The sequence below is a fragment of the Tribolium madens genome, unplaced genomic scaffold, assembly GCF_015345945.1.
Source record: "Tribolium madens isolate multiple individuals breed KSU strain unplaced genomic scaffold, Tmad_KSU_1.1 Scaffold_19;HRSCAF=116;Tcas5.2_LG9, whole genome shotgun sequence".
NCBI lineage: Eukaryota > Metazoa > Arthropoda > Insecta > Coleoptera > Tenebrionidae > Tribolium > Tribolium madens.
The window spans coordinates 2,364,333-2,377,524 of NW_025400983.1; the positions used below are offsets into that span (position 1 = coordinate 2,364,333).

Genomic DNA, 13,192 nt, shown 5'->3' on the forward strand with positions numbered 1-13,192 from the left:
ATAAAGACTGCAAAAATAAGAACTGAATTCCAAATTAAAAACAAGAATTTCAAAATTTCTAAATTTTGAGTATCAACACCAAAATTTTTAATGTAAAGGTCCGAATTGCAAATTTTCGAGTTTTTGAAGTTGAAATTCTGAATTGGGTGGTTGAAATTATTAGTTTAAAAGTCAAAAACCCAAAACTAAAAGTTTAAAAAGTAAAAACTCTACTTTTGCATATAAAATTCTCAAATTTTATTTTGAAAAATCAGTTCAAAATTATATATTTCTGAATGAAAACTTCGAATTTAAATGTTAGAATTGCGTATTTGATAATCAAAATTTTCTAGATTTTAAAAGTTAAAATTGTGAATTGAGATGTTTCCAGTCTCGAAGATAAAATTCAAAAATGAAAATTAAGATTGTAAAAATAAGAATTGAATTCCAAATTAAAAACAAGAATTTCAAAATTCCTGATTTTAAAAATTTTCAGGATCAACACCAAAATTTTTAATGTAAAGATCGAAATTGCAAAATTTCGAGTTTTTGAAGTTGAAATTCTAAATTGGGTGGTTGAAATTATTAGTTTGAAAGTCAAGAAGTTTAAAAACTAAAAACTTCATTTTTGCATATAAAATTCAGAAATTTCATTTTAAAATTCTCAACTTATAAACTGAACTGAATTTTTGAGACTAGAAATGAAAATTTTAAATCAAGTAATCAAACTTAATTTTAAATAAATAATCTAAAATTTAATTGTAACACAAAATTAGATTTTTTTTGAATTGAAATTTTAATTTTCAAAATTCTCAGCTCACGAATTCACGAATTTCAAATTTAAAAAACAGGTAAAAAAACGCAAAAACTCGTAAATAGTAACATTTTGAGATAAACAATATTACAGAAATTTGTTACTGGGGACGAAACTCATAAATTTTACGTTTTTTTGAGGTTTCAAATGAATATTCTAAATTAAAATCTTGGTGTTTAATTTTTTTTATTACAAATCCTAAATAAAAAATTACAATCAAGATTTTTAATCGTAAAATCGAATTTTAAGTCCAAAGACACAATTTTTGTAATGTCTGAGTATTTTTTCTGTTATTCCCCCAAGGAAAACTTCATTTCGAGAAAAAATATTTTCATTGCTACCAACATTAAGACGTTTGTAAAAACATCATTAAGGCCGACTCCGGCTTCGACTCCGGTAGGACGCACCGAGAGTACGCATAAAGTTGGTCCAGTTCGCGTCCTGAGCGTCGCCAGCGTCGCAGTTCTACCACCACTGCGGTCTTCAAAGGAAGCTTTCGTAGTGCGCGTTATGATTTTCGCAAAATTCCAAAAACGGTTCAAGTGCCGAAAGTGTGAGTATTCAAACCTCACTTTCCTCCTTTTTCGCAAAATTTCCACAGGTGGTTGTCGGAATTTTTTCTTTCTGACACCGAATTTATTCTAATTCAATTCGAACCTTGCGGGGACGGCTTAGAATGAGCCATTTCCGGCTTTAAAAAGCAATTTCGCGTCTTCCTCAATTACTCTTACTTATGCAGCGAAAAGTGCACTTACCGCACGAGAAATTTTTTTCGCCCGCGCAACCTTGATGGACTATTTTTAATTAAATTCAGTAAACCGATAAAATATCATTGTGACCAGTAACTATTTTTAGTCGTTGGGTAAATATTCATTTAATTCCCACAGGAGCTAGGCACGCTTTATTAATTCTCATTTAAATTAAAATGATTTGATTGTTTTTATCACGTGATGTAGAACGAAGCCCGGATTGGTATTTCGAATAGTTTTTTTTGTGGTGATATTAACTTTCAATTTTTGTAGGCACGCGAGCGTGAACTTTGTAATAGCAGTTAAACCCGTCTCCGTGAAAGGCCAGAAATTAAATAATTTTTCTTTGAAATAGGCTAAAAGCACTTTTTTGTTTCGCTAACAAAAATTGATGTTGGGTGAGAAATAGAAATGTTTTCCATTTTTTAGTAATAAAATGTATTGTCAAGAACTTAAAGCTAAAGGTTTAAAAACTCTATTTTTGCATATAAAATTCTGAAATTTTGTTTGAAATTTTCAAATTTTAAATTCAAAACTGAATTTTTAGAAATAAAAATTTTAAATCAAGTATTCAGATTTAATTTTAAATAAAAAGTCTAAAATTTAATTATAACAAAATTAGAATTTTTTTTTTGAATCGAAATTTTAATTTTTAAAATTGCAAAATTTCGAAAATAGCAAAATTTTGAGATAAAAAATATTGCAGAAATTTGTTATTGACGACAAAACTCATAAATTTTAAGTTTTTTTGAGGTTTCAGATCAAAATTCTAAATTAAAATTAATTCAAAATTATATATTTCGAATTAAAATTTCGAGTTAATATATTAGAATTTTCTAGGTTTTAAAAGTTAAAATTGTGAATTGAGATAAGTTTCCAGTTTGGAAGTTAAAATTCAAAAATTAAAATTAAGACTGTAAAAATAAGAATTGAATTCCAAATTAAAAACAAGAATTTCAAAATTCTTAATTTGCTAACAAAAATTGATGTTGGGTGAGAAATAGAAATGTTTTCCATTTTTTAGTAATAAAATATGTTGTGTAAAAAAAGTATTTTTATTTTTTTTATAAAAAACAAAAATGTAACATTAAAAATAGCCTTATTTGCGTTATAAAAACTATTAAAAAATACCACTCACGTTGTATTTTTGTCCATAGCAATTTTAAACACACTTAACATAACATCTTTTACACAAATTTTATGAAATTGCAATGCTTTTTGTGTTCTTTATTAAGTTTTAAATTAGGTGAGAAAGAGAATATTTTAGGGTAACTCCTCGTATCTAAAATCTGTTCCAAATTTCTGTTGATATGTAAAGTCAAACAACAACAATAAGAATAAAAACGATAATTTCATATCATATTTTTGTTGGCGACAGACATACTATCAGTTTCAAATTGCTGAGAATTTTTTTGAAAAATACTAGTAACAGCAATTTTAAACAAATTTAAGGTAACATTTTTTAGACACATTTTATGAAATTGCGATGGTTTTTGTTTGTGAAGTTTTAGGTTAGGTAAGGAAGAGAATATTTCAGATTTCAGGTTACGTATGTAGTATTTGTTCCAAATTTCTATAATATTTAAGGTCAAACAAAAACAAAAAAAATCGATCATACATCAAATAAAAAATTACACGTTGCCTTGTTTACGATATAAAAGTTGAAAAACACTACGGCTGACGTTACATATTTGTCCACAGCAATTTTAAACAGATTTAAAACATAACATTTTTACACATATTTTATGAATTTTTTTTTAAATTTTGTACCAAGTTTTACGTTAGACAAGAACATTCTAGGTTAACTATCTAATATCTGTTCCAAATTTCTGTGGATATTCAAAGTCAAACAATAACAAGAATAAAAACGATAATAAATATAATTTCAATTAATTTTTTTTAAGTTTTCTTGTTGGCGACAAAAATACAAAAATTAGTTTTAAATTGTTGAAATTTTTTTTGAAAAATATTACTACAGGGGTTGCATATTTATCCACAGCAATTTTAAACAGATATTACCTAACATCTTTTACACACATTTTATGAAATTGCGATACTTTTTTGTATTCCTTATTAAGTTTTAAATTAGGTAAGAAAGAGAATATTTTAGGGTAACTACTCGTATCTAAAATCTGTTCCAAATTTCTGTTGATATGTAAAGTCAAGCAACAACAATAAGAATAAAAACGATAATAATATTGTTGGCGACAGAAATACTATCAGTTTCAAATTGCCCAGAATTTTTTGAAAAATACTAGTGACACAGCAATTTTAAACAAATTTAACATAACATTTTTTAGACACATTTTATGAAACTGCGATGGAAGAGAATATTTTAGATTTTAGGTGATTTTAGGTTAAGTATGTAGTATCTGTTCCAAATTTCTGTGATATTTAAGGTCAAACTAGAACAAAAAAAATCGATAATACATCAAATAAAAAATTACACGTTGCCTTACGATATAAATGCTGAATTTTTTTTTGAAAAACACGACGGCTGACGTTATATATTTGTCCACAGCAATTTTAAACAGATTTAAAACATAAAATTTTTTACACATATTTTATGAATTTTTTTTTAAATTTTGTACCAAGTTTTACGTTAGATAAGAAGAACATTCTAGGTTAACTATCTAATATCTGTTACGAATTTCTGTGGATATTTAAAGTCAAACAACAACAACAAATGACAATTAATATAATTTCAATTAAATTTTTTTTAAGTTTTCTTGTTGGCGACAAAAATACAAAAATTAGTTTCAAATTGTTGAGATTTTTTTTGAGAAATATTACTACAAGGGTTGCATATTTATCCACAGCAATTTTAAACAGATATTACCTAACATCTTTTACACACATTTTATGAAATTGCGATTTTTTTTGTATTTCTTATTAAGTTTTAAGTTAGGTGAGAAAGAAAATATTTTATTTTGTTTGAAATATAAATATTTAATGTCTGTTCCAAATTTCTGTGGAAATTTAAGGTCAAAAATCAACAACAAAAATAAAAACAATAATATAATATTAAATAAGAAAAAGTTTTCTTTAATAAAACAAGTATTCAACTTTTAAAAATCATGTACTTTTTTTGTTTTACACATGCGTTCGCAGCAATTTTAAACAAATATTACTTTTGAAAAAAGATTATATAAAATTGCTTTTTTATCTTACAAAATTTTTAGATAAGTGTGGAAGAAACCATCTTACCTCATCTGTGTAATAAGTACTTAATATCAGTTCCAAATTGCTGTGAATGTTCAAAGTCAAATCAATAATCATTTTTAATCTTTATAACTTTAATGATCATTTGTTATGTCTACTTTTGATTTACATAATAAAAAATTTTCACAATACAAATAATATATGTTTTAAGTTGCGGTGGACATTCAAAATTAGATATGTTTATAAAACACGTTTTCAGCACCAAAATAAAAATCAATTTTTAAAAAATACTGTTCTTTTATTTTTTATCCACAAATGTGTACAAAAATCTTATACAAATATTATACAAGGTGTTAAAAAAAGATTGTAAAATATTTAACATTTACTACTCCTTAAATATTTTACAATCTTTTTTAACATTTTGTATAACAATTCAAGTTTTCTTCAATATTTTTTTACATTATAACCAAATCTGATTTAATTATTGATTAAAAATTGCTGATGTTATAAATAAGTTCGGAGCAACTTTAAACACATACTACATACATACACATTTTTTTTTAATTTCAACAAATATAAATAATTTTTCTATTAAAGTTACATTATGTTTCAAATGAATTTTTTTTTTAATTTCAATCCACAGCAATTCGAGATGGATGTTAGTCGAGACTCGCACTCGTAAACAACAATATCATTGGAAATAAAGCCTCAATTTGATTATGTTGGTCGGAAAACATTTCATAAACATTCCTCGAATATCCCATTACGCAAATTTAAGTACTTGAATTAATTAATTCTGCCAAACTAATTAAACAAATCTTAAACGATTCAGCTCGTTTTTTTAATAAAACAAAGCGAGTTTTTTCGCGACCCTTTCAGTGTCTTTGACGATTTTCCCGTGTCTTTTACACACACACAAAAAAGCTTTCATATGGGTCAAATTCAGCTCGTAATTGGCCGGGTCGATGAATTTAATTACCTGTAAAGCGTGTTTCGAGTCCAAGTTTAATCGAATGTCCCCTATAGAGGGAAGATAATCGTTATCTTGAACGGAAGGGAAATTATGCAACGATTTAGTGGATTGCTGGTTGTCTAAAAGCTGGCGTACAGCGAAGCACTTCCGCCGGAAGTTGGCCCCAGTGGTGACATTTCACCATTTCTGGTGATTTGGCAAAAAAAATTGCAAAAATTCCAATAACGATTTTTTAGAAATTTAACCGCAACTACAGCAAAAAATTAATAAATTTGGAATTGTTATTTTTTAATCAGTTTTTTTGCGCAATCGTCAAGAGCAAACTTCGATTTTTCAGTTATTGATATAGAAAATTGGGTCACAAATGATGAAACTATTTTTTTTATTTTTTAAGCATTATAGCCAGAACTTTAATTATTTTGCCAAATTTTCTCAAAAATAAGTCAAAAAATCACGAAATTTATTAAAAAAAGAAGTTTTTTCTAATCATGTTAAAGAATTTCTACTTTACTCAACCGTTTTTAGTTATTCAAGCTTTAACTGTAGAGAAAATTGAAAAGTGCAGAGAAAGTTTGTAATTTTGTCCAAAACCGTAAAAAAATTAAATAATAATAAAAATTATTATTATTATGTCTTAAATAATTCTCTGCCAGATAGTTTCTTCTTTTTTTGCCGGGTCACAAAAAAATATTAGTCAGTATTTAAGATTAGAAAAAGTATGGTATTAAACTCGTGAGAAATAGCCACTCAGATGAATTACTCATCATGAATTCCATCATTGTGGAAATGATCAATTTTCTCACTTGATGAATAATATACTATTAACAAGATTTCACCTAGCAAAGCCATAATATCACTAAATTGGGTCAACAAGTTCATTATTTTGGCTTTTTTTGGAGCGTTTTATTACGTTTTTTAGCCAAAAACTAAAATATTTTGCAAAATTTTGTAAAAATAAACCGAAAATTTATCAAATTTGTCTAAAAATTGTTATTTTTGCATTTTTAGAGTGTTTAAGCTCTTTTTTTGAATAAATACAAAGTTTTTAAACATTTTTGCGAAAATTGACTAAAATAAAAATGTAACAAATTACATTGAAATTGGTGTTATTTTAGCCTGTTTAGCCAAATTTACTTCGTTTTTGTATCAGAGACAGCTTATTTGCAAAATCTTGTCAAAAAAATTACAAAAATCAATAAAAACTGATATTATTTATGTTATTTTATTGAATTCACTTAACTTTTGACTAAAAGTTTGTCAAAAAATACGCTAAAAAAGAAAAAATTTCGTGAGATTTGACTGTGAGATTTTACTAAAACAAACCAAAAAACGGAAAATCAAATTACTATTTACACTTTTTCAAATCTTTTAGCATTTACTTAAGGTCAAAACGTAAACATTGTGCAACATTTCTTTAAAAAAAGCGAAAAATTTGAGAATTAGACCAAAAATGGTGTTATTTTTACTTGTTTTAAACACATTTTTTAGCAGATTTGCGAGATTTATGTAAAAAATGAAACCTTCGACAGTATTAGAAAAATTTAAATCACAATCTGACAACTTTTACACCTCAGATTTGCTGAATTTAATGTGTTTGGGCTGGCTCCAGCCCTGGTAAATTTTTAACTATTATTAAGAACATATTAAAAAGTTTGCAGAAGATTAGAAATGCATTAATATTAGCTATTTTGTTTCCAATAAAAAAATTCTAAGAAAAATGCAGTTGGGATTTTGCATATACAGGGTGTCCGAAACAAACATCAAAAGATTTCGGGAAGTGATTCTCTAAGGCCAGATAGAAAAAAATTTTCTATAGACGGAAATGCCTTTTAAGAAAGCTAGAGCGATAACTTGATCATAATATATTATAAAAAACTCACTGGTTAGCCAAAAATAACAAAAAAAAAACAATTTTTCACAAAAACTATTCTTCTACAGAAAAAAATTCGAAAAACGTTTCCAATACCAGAATTTTTCTTAAAAGATAACTTACTCATATAATTGAAAACAAACCTTTTGCTTATCATTTTCGGAGAGCTTCAACTCTCTCAGGAAGCATTTCCGGATAAATATTCATAGAAACTTTTGTTCTTATATTGAACGAAAATATTACCCCCGGAGATCTTTCAAAGTTTTTTCAGGATATCCTGAATGTGTTTATTTATTTTTTTCATAATACCTTTGAGTTTTATTACAAAATTCAGGTGTAAAATTTTTGTTGTTAGAGTAAATATAGGACGCAATTAGATCCGATTCGCAGTCGTGCGACATCAAAGTTGTTGGAACAATAAAACCGCAAGGAATAAATTGCAATTCTGTCTGAAACAAACAGTCAAACGGTTAATTTGGAGCTTCTCTATTGATAAATAAATTCAAGCGTCGAGATAAGGTGATGGACGAGTTTATTCGGAAATGTTTCTCTGCATCATTTACCACTAAAAGAACTTCACTGACGTTTCAAAGTATGATAAATATGTTTTCTGAAACGCGTCTTGGTTTCATTACGCCGGAAATTAGCTAAATTTCCTTGCTAAAAACGCTTCTAATGGCCTTTACATGTCTGTCTATTCTCTCGTCGACTCATTACAAATTCACACAACATGACACAAGGGGCAAACGCCCGCATCATTGCTAATTATTAATTCGGTTTTGACAAGCAATCTGGTGGAATTTCTCCACCGAATTGGGAATAACGATTCATTATTATCACGAGACAAGAGAATTTCCAAATTGCACACTGAAAATCGCTCCAAATAGCTACGAAATGCCGGCTAAGAATTCGAAAAGTCAAAAAAAATTGAATCAAATTGTGATTCAACAAAAATTTGTGATTTTTTAGCTTTAAACCATTATAATTACGTTAAAACATAAGTTTCATAAAAGCAGTCTTGAAGCACGAATTCGACTTTAAGGAATGAGTGCTTCAGGTGTTTTTTTATACTATTTTTTGTGATTTGACCACTTTTTGGCGTTTCTTTTAAATTTTTTTTTACTTTAATCGATTTAGGGTTTGTTATGACGTTTGGTAATGTCTTAATTTTAAAAGTCAAAATTTGATCTAGTTGCCTTTTAAAGGCGAAAAAGAATCAAAGTCTAAAAAATGAAGGTAAATTAGAGGAAAAATCTTTAAGGGAAAACTCAACATTTTCAACATTATTGTTATAAAAAATTAGGTTATAAATGATGACACAATTTTTTGCATTTTATCAGAACTTGTCAAATTTTCTCAAAAATAAGTCAAAAAATCACGCAAAAGAATTTGTACTTTTCTCAACCGTTTTCAGTTATTCAATCTTCAACAGTGAAAAAAATTAAAAAGTGACAAAAAGTATTTAATTTTGTCCAAAACCGTAAAAAAAATTAAATAACAATGATAAAAATTATTATTATTATGTCTTAAATAATTCTCTGCCAAATAGTTTCTTCTACATTTGCCGAGTCACGAAAGAAAAATATAAAAAATATTACAGCCAGTATTTAAGATTAGAAAAAGTATAGTATTAAACTCGTGAAAAATGGCCGTTCAAACTCAGATAAATTACTCCACTCGTCAATTTTCCACTTGATGAATAATATACTATTAACAAGATTTCACCTAGCAAAGTCATAATATCACTAAATTGCGTCAAAAAGTTCATTATTTTGTTTTTTTTTTTTGGAGCGTTTTAGTACGTTTTTTAGCCAAAAAAAAAAAATTGCAAAAATAAACCAAATTAGTCTAAAAATTTTGTTATTTTTGCATTTTTAGAGTGTTTTAGCACGTTTTTGAAATAAATACAAAGTTTTTCGAAAAATTCAGCTAAAACTGKCTAAAAATGTAACAAATTAGATTGAAATTGGTATTATTTTTAGATTATTTAGCTCGATTTACTTTGTTTTTGTATCAGGAACATTTTATTTGATATAGTCAAAAAAATAACAAAAATTAATTCAAATTGGTGTTATATCGTTTGTTTTATTCGATTCAGCTCGTTTTTGACTAAAATTTTGTCAAAAAATAAGCTAAAAAACAGAAAATTTTATACTTCGATAAATATTATACTATTAACGAGATTTTACTTAGCAAAGCGAAAATATCACTAAATTGGGTCAAAAAGCACATTATTTTGGCCTTTTCCAGAGCGTTTTAGTAAGTCATTGTGGAAATGGTAAATTTTCTCACTTGATGAATAATATCAACAAGCCATAATATGCAAAAAGTTCATTATTTTGTTTTTTTTTGGAGCGTTTTAAAAATTTTGTAAAAATAAAACGAAAATTTACCAAATTCGTCTAAAAATTATGTTATTTTTGCATTTTTAGTGTTTAAGCACTTTTATGAAATAAATACAAAGTTTTTCAAACATTTTTGCGAAAACTGACTAAAATAAAAATGTAACAAATTACAATGAAATCGGTGTTATTTTAGCCTGTTTAGCCAAATTTCTTCGTTTTTGTATCAGAGACAGTTTATTTGCAAAAGCTTGTCAAAAAATTTCAAAAATTAATTAAATCTGATGTTATTTATTTTATTTTATTGGATTCAGTGTTTGCCAAAAATTTGATGAAAAATTTCAGACTTTGTGAGATTTTGCTAAAACAAATTTTTTAGTATGTACTTAAGGTCAAAACGTAAACATTGTGCAAAATTTCTTTAAAAAAAAGCTAAAAATTTGAAAATTAGACCAAAAATAGTATTATTTTTATTTGTTTCAATCACATTTCTAGCAGATTTGCGAGATTTATGTAAAAAATGTAACTTTCGACAGTATTAGAAAAATTTAAATCACAATCTGACAACTTTTACGCCTCAGATTTGGTGAATTTAATGTGTTTGGGCTGGCAACACTGGTCCAGTGGGGAATTTCTCACACGATAAATAATATACTATTAATGAGATTTCAGCTAGCAAAGCCATAATATCACTAAAATGGGTAAAAAAGTACATTAATTTGGTCTTTTTCGTAGCATTTTTTTTCGTAGCGTTTTTAAGCCAGAAACTAAACAATTTTACAAAAACAGAAAATCAATATTTACAGAACAAACTGTAGATTTACGAAATCAAAGTAAAAAACTATTTTTTTACACATTTTTTTGTCACAAGCTGCAATTTTACATAAAAGAAAAAAGTAAAATCTTCTCTTAGTTAAAAATTGGTAAGTGAATAATTTCTATGTTAGAGTAAAGCTTAAACCAGTCAAATTACATCATATTTGGTTTAATGCAATTAAAACTTTGCTCAAGTGAACACCGGAGAAAAATAAACATGGCTCCAAGCCAATATAAATTGTGTAACGTTTTAATAGAGTAAATCCGGGAGAGAAAATTTAGAAAGTTCATAATTTTATAGCAGGCAAAATAAGGTCCATTTTTCCCGGCCCTACCCTACTTTAAAATCTGTACAATTTCACCGATTTATGCAAATACCGGTAATCAAACAGAATAAAACGTCGTTTTGTTTGCCGAACACATATTTTGGATTTCGTAGCAATTTCAGTATGTAAATACATCCAACGTGTAATTTTATTTTATTTAAAACAAAAGTCAGGTAAATTAGCAAATGCGTAATTGAAACACAGGATATACAAATACAAGAAAGATATCTGTGTACTCAATAAACAGCGACAGGTTGAATCAACATTTTAATACAACTTTGGATTCGTTTAAACTTGTTTGTTCTTTGAATAAAATAAAAGCGTTTTTTAATTCAACGCAAAATTTTTTATTTGGACAATCACCCCCGACTCGATAAGACCAAAACAAACTTTTGATGATTTTTTTTCTTCAATTTCAATGTTTTGTTGATAGTTTGAGGGGGCTCGCGGCGCAGCCGCTCGCTTCCTGTGTAGGACACACTACCGGATTCGTCCAAATTCTAGATATTTGACACACAAAAAGTTCCCAAATGAACACAAAACAAAAGTTCAAACTTACAAAACAAATAAGCTAATAGTAAATTCAAGGTGTCCTAACTAAAAAAAAAAATGTGTTAAAATTACATATTTTTTTAATTTTGAGGTAATTTTATTAATGCTAATTGAATCTTTATCTTCTAAGTTGTCTACATTTTAAATTTCACAAAAATCCGTTGGAAATAACAAAGATATTTGACCCGAAATTTTTTACAGAAATAAATTATTTGATATAAAAAATTAGGTCATAAATGATGATTTTTTTGAGCATTTTGCCCAGAAACTCAATTATTGTGCCAAACTTTCTCAAAAATAAGTCAAAATATCTCGAAATATCGAAATTATTATTATAATGTTTTAAATAATTCTCTGCCAAATATTCTTCTGTTGCCGGGTCACAAAAGAAAAATATAAAAAATATTACAGTCAATATTTAAAATTAGAAAAAGTGTAGTATTAAACACGTGAGAAATGGCCATTTAAACTCAGATGTATTACTCCACTTGCCTACGGCTCGTATCGAAAAAATTTTCATTGTGGAAATAGCCAACTTTCTCACTCGATGAATAATATACTATTAGTGAAATTTCAGTTGGCAAAGCCATAATATCATTAAATTGGGTAAAAAAGTACATTATTTTGGCCTTTTTCGTAGAGTTTTATTAAGTTTTTTAGCCAGAAACAAAACTGTTTTATTAAATTTTGTTAAAAATACACCGAAAATTTTCTAAATTAAAACAAAAATTGGGTTATTTTTGCATTTTTAAAATGTTTAAGCACGTTTTTGAAATGAATACAAAGTTTTTCGAACAATTTTGCTAAAACTGGCTAAAAATGTAATAAATTAGATTGAAATTGATATTATTTTAGCTTGTTTAGCCCAATTTGCTTCGTTTTTTGTATCAGGGACATTTTATTTGCAAATCCTTGTCAAAAAAATAACACGAATTAATTTAAATTGGTGTTATATCGTTTGTTTTACTCGATTCAGCTCGTTTTAGACTAAAATTATGCAAAAAATTAGCTAAAAAACCAGAAAATTTTATACTTCAATAAATAATATACTATTAATACTAATATTAATACTATTAATAAAATTTCACAAAGTCCTAATATCACTAAATTGAGTCAAAAAATACATTATTTTGGCCTTTTTCGGAGCGTTTTAGTACGTTTTTTAGCCTGAAACAGAACTATTTTGCAAAACTTTGTTAAAAATAAACTAAAAATTGACCGACTTTGACCAAAAATTGCATTCTTAGAATGTTTAAGCATGTTTATGAAACAAATACAAAGTTTTTCGAAAAATTCAGCTAAAACTGTAACAAATTAGATTGAAATTGCTATTATTTTAGATTGTTTAGCTCGATTTACTTTGTTTTTGTATCAGGAACATTTTATTTGCAAGACCTTGTCAAAAAAATAACACGAATTAATTTAAATTGGTGTTATATAGTTTGTTTTACTCGATTCAGCTCGTTTTTGACTAAAATTTTGTCAAAAAATAAGCTAAAAAACAGAAAATTTTATATTTCGATAAATATTATACTATTAATAAAATTTTATTTAGCAAAGCGAAAATATCACTAAATTGGGTCAAAAAGTACATTATTTTGGCCTTTTC

General features: G+C 26.7%; 1 protein-coding gene across 5 annotated transcripts in view; it reads left to right on the forward strand.

Moving 5' to 3' along the window:
* Positions 1-13,192, forward strand: part of LOC123012697 (diuretic hormone receptor-like) — a 97,813-nt gene that overhangs the window by 10,313 nt on the left and 74,308 nt on the right. The window contains exon 1 of one of the 5 annotated variants that reach the window (XM_044410787.1): positions 1,244-1,346. The exons of the other annotated variants lie outside the window; for them this stretch is intronic. The gene's annotated coding sequence lies outside the window, so the exon portion shown is untranslated. Of the gene's footprint in view, positions 1-1,243; positions 1,347-13,192 lie in introns of those variants that run through there. 5 annotated transcript variants of the gene reach the window in all.